This window comes from Kryptolebias marmoratus, unplaced genomic scaffold (assembly GCF_001649575.2).
Source record: "Kryptolebias marmoratus isolate JLee-2015 unplaced genomic scaffold, ASM164957v2 Scaffold69, whole genome shotgun sequence".
NCBI classification, from domain to species: Eukaryota; Metazoa; Chordata; class Actinopteri; order Cyprinodontiformes; family Rivulidae; genus Kryptolebias; species Kryptolebias marmoratus.
The window spans coordinates 2,699-10,149 of NW_023665803.1; the positions used below are offsets into that span (position 1 = coordinate 2,699).

Genomic DNA, 7,451 nt, shown 5'->3' on the forward strand with positions numbered 1-7,451 from the left:
CAAACTACAGCATCAGTCCCACTCCAAACTACAGCATCAGTCCCACTTCAAACTACAGCATCAGTCCCACTCCAAACTACAGCAGGACGGAGCTCCTGGATCTGGTAACAAACTACAACATCTGGATTTTTCTGCTGCAGGTTCTCGTTTGTAGTTCAGCTCAGAGACTTCCTGTTTGTGGTAAAAACTTCCTGTTTGTGGTTTCGTCCAGTTGGTAGGAAAGACTTTTATTGTGAAGGAAAGTAAGACGGCACAGAAGGTCGATGATGAAGATGAGGGTTTTCCTTCCTCCTTCAACAAAACACAAACTGTTCTTTCCGAATTCCTCCGGTAAAATATGTCACCGCCGAGCGGCGCCGGGCCCACAGAGCGGGAGGTGAGCCAGAGGTTAGGACCCGAGCGAGGAAGGCCACCCCTGAGAGGGAGACGGCAACATCATCATCATCATCATCCATCACACGTTCTCGCCACTTTCCCATCATTCCTGGTTCCAGTTCTCCCCCGGAGAACCGGATTTACTGCTGCTGCTGTGCAAACTGCCGTCGCGTTTATTGAAATTTATGATGTCATTGATTACGGCTGCAGCTCAGTCAGTTTTCAGACTCTGAGCTCAGCTGAGAGTCAGCGGGCGATATGCATTCACGTCAGAAACACAGACCTCAGGCGTGTCTCTCAACTCTCAGGTTTAGCTGCAGCGGCCATCTTGAATCAAGTTGACTCTGAAAGGTATTCAGATGAAGACGTCCATCCAGCTCGTTCAGGGGTTCATGGGATATTTTGCTAACAGAGCCACATGGACGACAGTAAACTGCAGAGTCTGATACGTTGAAATCATCGGTGTTGAGAACGTTTCTGCGGTTCTGGAGAACAAAGACTCCCAAAGAAAACTCTTGGTTTTGAACTTGTGAAGAAAAACATGTAATTATCTGCCTGGAACAAACCAAGCGTTTGTTTTCCTCCGTGTGTTCAGGTGGGAGTGTTTTCTTTACCATGACGTCGTGCTGCAGGGATCGTAACGAAGCACAGAAAGGGACAAATTATTTTTTACGGCTTTAAGAGCTTTTATGTGCCATCATTAAGTCTGCACCGCCGAGGTGGAGGGTGTGAAGAGAGTCGTAACAAGGCGCATTTATTAAAAAGTCACCAGTTAGAAATAAAATAAAACTCTTTTTATTGTAACTAATATTCTCATTTACAGTGTGGTTCCAGATTTTCCCCATAAAAAGACTGAGTGCCCGTCTGCAGCCACAATAACTTCTCCCTTTCATTTGTTCGACACTAAAAATCTAATTTATTCATTTTAAAGGGACTCAAACACACCCAGAACTTAATGATGAAGTCCATGTGGGAGGGAGGATTTCTTCTCAAACTGGCAGGTTTTAACACCCAGATTCAGGTCCTTCAACCAGCAGCTCCTCGTCATCCTGGACCTTTGGCAGAAGACAACTGGACCTGTCTGGCTCTTAAAGACCCGACAGGGCGTACCTGTCCAGGTTTGACCTCTCTCAGGACAAACCCAGCATCTTTGGGGGCCTCGGTGGTCTGATCTGGTTTCTGAAAGCCGAGGCAGGGAGGTGGAGGCGCAGTCCCACAGATTAAAAGTGGACATTTGTTTTGTGTGTGTGGTGCTTTGCCAACAGGCAGTAATTTTCTGTGAATGTGAAACAGCTTTCCTGGCTCAGACCCCACATGCTGCCTGCTGCCAGGAAAGACCTGTTTACATGCAGGTAAAGTGGTCTTCACACGTGAACCAGGACGGCTCAGGATTCTGCTCCTACCTTTGTGCTTCTGCCTGGACTTCGTGTTCCTGAACTGCCTCCAACCAGGAGATCATAAACTGGAAGGAACTCGACTAATTTACAGACAAACTGGAAGAAGTACTCCCATGATTCTCTCTGGCTCGAGAAGAGTTTTGCTCCCCGAACGGCCGGGAAGAAACAATGGATCCTGTTTAGGATCAGTAATGAATGAAAAGCAGCACCGAGGCTTGTTGCATCACCTCATCCACATCTGATGTTGGCAGCCTGCAGCCTGAACAAATAATGTGTTCATTGTGTGTTTTCCATGTTCAGACTGTGACCTTTACAGTGAAGCTGCTGTTTCTGGGTAAAAATCAAGGACTCATCCGTAGACAGAGCCAAAAGGCTGGAGATAATTGGTGAAATTGAAAACACAGTTTGAGTTAGAGAGCAGACTGCAGGGAAGCCCTGATAAATATCTCCCTGCATCCGAGGAGCTGAAACCCCAGGAGGCCGGCCGTAACGTTAGCTAAACATTTGGAGAGCGCACGGTGGGCCTTCACACAGCTCTTTACCTCCAGTGTGTCTGACCTGACGCTCCTCTGATTAAACCTGTCCCAAAATAAACTCTGCTCCAGCTTTTTAAAGAACTGCTTCTCCTGAGGTGGAGTGGAGTGCGACTCGAGAGGCGAAGGGCTGAAGGACACTTCCTGGTTTGTCCTCGCTCAGCTGCAAACACACACTGAGATGGTTTTACAGACAGCAGGTAAACACAAACACCTGAGTCAGTGCTGCAAACAAGCATCCACAAGATCTCCACTTTAATCCACTTTTACATGATGCTGGGTGGTTTGTCTTCAGTCCAACAAAAAAACCTCCTACCTGTACACCAACGTACCCACCTGTACACCGACGTACCCACCTGTACACTGATATACTCACCTGTACACTGATGTACCCACTTGTACACAAACGTACCCACCTGTACACCAATGTACCCACCTGTACACCGACTTACCCACCTGTACACTGATGTACTCACCTGTACACAAACGTACCCACCTGTACACCAATGTACCCACCTGTACACCGACTTACCCACCTGTACACTGATGTACTCACCTGTACACAAACGTACCCACCTGTACACCAATGTACCCACCTGTACACCGACTTACCCACCTGTACACTGATGTACTCACCTGTACACAAACGTACCCACCTGTACACCAATGTACCCACCTGTACACCGACTTACCCACCTGTACACTGATGTACTCACCTGTACACAAACGTACCCACCTGTACACCAATGTACCCACCTGTACACCGACTTACCCACCTGTACACTGATGTACTCACCTGTACACAAACGTACCCACCTGTACACCAATGTACCCACCTGTACACCGACTTACCCACCTGTACACTGATGTACTCACCTGTACACAAACGTACCCACCTGTACACCAATGTACCCACCTGTACACCGACTTACCCACCTGTACACTGATGTACTCACCTGTACACAAACGTACCCACCTGTACACCAATGTACCCACCTGTACACCGACTTACCCACCTGTACACTGATGTACTCACCTGTACACAAACGTACCCACCTGTACACCAATGTACCCACCTGTACACCGACTTACCCACCTGTACACTGATTTACTCACCTGTACACTGATGTACCCACTTGTACACAAACGTACCCACCTGTACACCGACTTACCCACCTGTACACCAACGTACCCACCTGTACACCGACTTACCCACCTGTACACTGACGTTGTGGTTCGTTGTGGTTCGTTGTGGTTCGTTGTGGTTCGTTGTGGTTCGTTGCGGTTGGTTGCGGTTCTGCGGCGCTGCAGAGAACGTCCTCCTCATGAACAGAGAAAAGGTCATTTCTTTCTGGCAGACCTGGATTGGTAGTTCCTGCAGCTTGTTGTTGACACAACATCTGGGCAGAACCTTTTTTACGCACAAGGTGTCCGACGGCTGTTGTGTGATTGGTCAGAAATGTGAAGTGGGCGTGGCTAATGTAGACAAATGGAAATGTTGACATTCCCACCATGAGGACTTCTCAAGAGTTCTGCACTTGAGTTTGTTGTGAAGCAGGAAATGAACAAACTTTGTTCTTGTTCTTGACATCTTGAGAAACGAACTGATGCTGGAACGGTCGGTTCCACAAAGTCAGCTTTTAGGTTCATGGTTCTGAACATTACTCCAGTTCCCAGAACATCCTCAGTGTTTCATCAAAGATGTCCACCTTCGCCTCGCCGACAGACTGCTGGTGATGAATCATCAATGTTACGTTTAGCTTCTCAAGATTTTGTATTTTAGGCACCTTTTGACTGATCTGTCTTTACTTTTCTCTGGTAACTCTGAGGATTCCTGTTTGAGTCCGGAGCTTTTTGTGTGCAGTCAGAACCACAGAGAAGAAAATGAATCCCATTAATCTTTTGTTGCTTGTGTTTTAAGCTCAGTATTCACATGGTGCTGGGATAGAAAAACAGTTGGCCATAAATCTCAGCCTGGAAGACGTGAAATGCTTGAGTAAACATCTTTTCCCACCAGTGATTTCCCCCCAGAGATTTTCAGGACGATAAGATCGTTGGGCTGCCTCGCTCTCACAGATCTGCTCCTAATTGTTGGAGGCGACAGCTGGAACGCATTGCTGATGTTTCAACACGTGTTGGTCCTGCAGTGTTTGTCTGACTTACTCCGAGGAAGCTCAGAAAACTCACATTCTTTCCAGCTTCAGTTTTCTTTAAGAGAATAAAACAAGTCCTGGTCTTCATGTTGGATCAGGAGGGAATTCCCCTCCCTCTGTGGGGCTGAGGATGTTCCTCCATCCAGATCCAGACCTGCCTCTGACCATGTTCTGGAGCTGTCTCTGTGTCCGTCTCCGGGGGACACCTGGACAGGTCACCAGTCCACCACGGTCCACAGAGACGTCAGAAGTTACTCTAACATGTTTGTTCTTGAAGTGTGAGGCGTTCACAGGGAGAACATGTAAACTCCACACAGAGAGGAGGAGAACCTGCGACCCTCTGCCTGTGAGCGCTGCACACCGTGCAGCCTCAACCTTAAATACTGTAATCTGGAGCCGTGTCAGCATTCTGTGACAGGTTTGGTTCTTCGTGTGTTGCTGTGGGTTTTGGGGGTTTTGGGGGTTTTGGGGCGAGTTAACGACATGTTTTTGGCTTCTCTCCCCACATCGTGCTTTTAAATGAGCTTCAGGTTTTGGTTTGAGGGCAAACTGCCTTTTCTTACTTTGAACTTGAAGCAGACTCATTTACACCCACAGGAGAGTCTGATGTCATCAAACTGTGGTTTAAAGGGGCATGAGGATTCCTCCAGGATTTCCTGTCCCTGAGAACAGAACTCCGAGGAGCTGCTTGCTTTTAATGAAGGGAGCTACAGAGCAGAATATTGAACACATGAAGGTAAAAGCAGATTGATGTTGGCCGTTTGTGAAGCAGCTGGAGCCAGCGACGGTGTTGGTGGTCTGAGGCTCTTAAGTGTGAAGCTGTTTGATCCTCAAACAGGAGGAATGTTTCCAGGCGGAGTCGCTCTTAACGTGATTACAGCAGATTAGATCAGATTAGATCAGAATCCTGGAATTAAACGAAGAGACGCTGCCGAAACATCAGAAGGACGACTCAGACTTTCACTCAGGGAATGAGGAGGAACGTTCCTCAGCTCAGGAAGGTTTGAGGGAAAGATAATAATCTGCTCCTGTCCTTTCAAAACAGCTGCAGAGGAGAACTAAATAAATACAAATAAAATCGTTCTTTTTATCAGATCAGTGCTTTAAAACTGGACTTTATGACCTCCGAGAACTTCTAAAAGTTGCTTTTATTCATAAGAGAAGAAAGAAAAAGGAATCCAGAGAACCGAGAACTCAGAGTTCTGTTTCCTCCTCATCGTCAGGAGGTCAGAGGTCAGAGGTCAGCAGGCTGGAGGTCAGAGGTCAGCATGGTGGAGGTCAGAGGTCAGAGGTCAGCAGGCTGGAGGTCAGAGGCCAGCATGGTGGAGGTCAGAGGTCATAGGTCAGCAGGGTGGAGGTCAGAGGTCAGCAGGGTGGAGGTCAGACGTCAGCAGGAGGTCAGAGGTCAGCAGGGTGGAGGTCAGACGTCAGCAGGAGGTCAGAGGTCAGCAGGAGGTCAGAGGTCAGCAGGGTGGAGGTCAGAGGTCAGCTGGAGGTCAGAGGTCAGCAGGAGGTCAGAGGTCAGCAGGGTGGAGGTCAGAGGTCAGCTGGAGGTCAGAGGCCTTCTGACAGCCTGGGTCAGGAGCGTCTCCTTCTCATGCTCCTGCTCCTCCTGCCCCCCCCCCCTCCTCCTCCTCCTCCTGCTCCTTCTCCTTCTGCTCCTGCTCCTCCTGGTCTTCCTCCTCCTCCTCCTCCTCCTGCCTGCCTATGACTTGCAGCAGCTCAGAGGCCTTCTGACAGCCTGGGTCAGGAGCGTCTGTGTGTGGCTCCTCCTCCTTCTCCTTCTGCTCCTCCCCCTCCTCTTGCTCCTCCTCCTCCTGCTCCTCCTCCTCCTGCTCCTCCTCCTTCTGCCTGCCTCTGACCTGCAGCAGCACGCAGCTTCAGATGGACCTGCAGCAGCTCAGAGCGCCGGACGCCTGCAGCTCAACACGCTCTTCGTCGCTCTTCATCACGTCCCGGAGCTTTCAGACCAGATCTGTGGAACCTCCTCTGGTTCTGACTGGATCTGGAGACTGGTCTCCGGTTCTCTGAATGGATCCTTGGATTGTTCTTTAGTTCTCTCACTGGACCTGTGGACTGTTCTTTGGTTCTTTGGTGGATTTTTCTCCTGACGTCTCTCGTTCTGCAGAGAGGAACTTATTTCTCTTCACTGGTCAGTGGAACCGTAAGTCCGATCTGCTGCAGGGTTCTCTGCAGGGTTCTCCGCAGGGTTCTCTGCAGGGTTCTCCGCAGGGTTCTCCGCAGGGTTCTCTGCAGGGTTCTCCGCAGGTTTCATTTAACTCTAGGTTGATTAGAACTAATATGTTCAGTTCTCTTAGTTAAACCAGTTTTTATCAAACAGTTAAACTTTTTAAAGACTTTCATTAAGTTTGAACTGTTCAGTTAATTTAATTCAAACCAGGATAAAAATATAAAATCTGTCCAACTCGTTAAATAAACATCGAACTGAATGTTTCTGTAAATGAAAGAAGGTTAAACAGAAACAACATCTTCATCTTCATCAGTTAGTCCTTCACACTCATCCTCTCATCTTTGGGAAGGTTCGTCAAAATAAAAGCCTGATTGATCCCACAGCTGAACTGGGCGAATGCTAGGCTAGCTCTGCAGCTACAGGACCTTCAGCCTTTACTCAGTTAGGGTTCTCTGTCGGACCACAGAACCGTCCACCAGAACCTCCTGACCCGTCGGTCCACAGAACCGTCCACCAGAACCTCCTGACCCGTCGGTCCACAGAACCTCCTGACCTGTCGGTCCACCAGAACCTCCTGACCCGTCGGTCCACAGAACCATCCACCAGAACCTCCTGACCCGTTGGTCCACCAGAACCTCCTGACCCGTCGGTCCACCAGAACCTCCTGACCCGTCGGTCCACAGAAGCGTCCACCAGAACCTCCTGACCTGTCGGTCCACAGAACCTCCTGACCCGTCGGTCCACAGAAGCGTCCACCAGAACCTCCTGACCCGTCGGTCCACAGAACCTCCTGACCCGTCGG

General features: G+C 49.2%; 1 protein-coding gene across 3 annotated transcripts in view; it reads left to right on the forward strand.

Moving 5' to 3' along the window:
* pthlha (parathyroid hormone-like hormone a) overlaps positions 1 to 7,451 on the forward strand; it is a 15,162-nt gene that overhangs the window by 1,799 nt on the left and 5,912 nt on the right. Inside the window, exon 1 of one of the 3 annotated variants that reach the window (XM_025003121.2) lies at positions 6,329 to 6,622. The exons of 1 other annotated variant lie outside the window; for it this stretch is intronic. The gene's annotated coding sequence lies outside the window, so the exon portion shown is untranslated. Of the gene's footprint in view, positions 1 to 6,328; positions 6,623 to 7,451 lie in introns of those variants that run through there. One more of the 3 variants, XM_017442121.3, reaches the window with a different exon arrangement.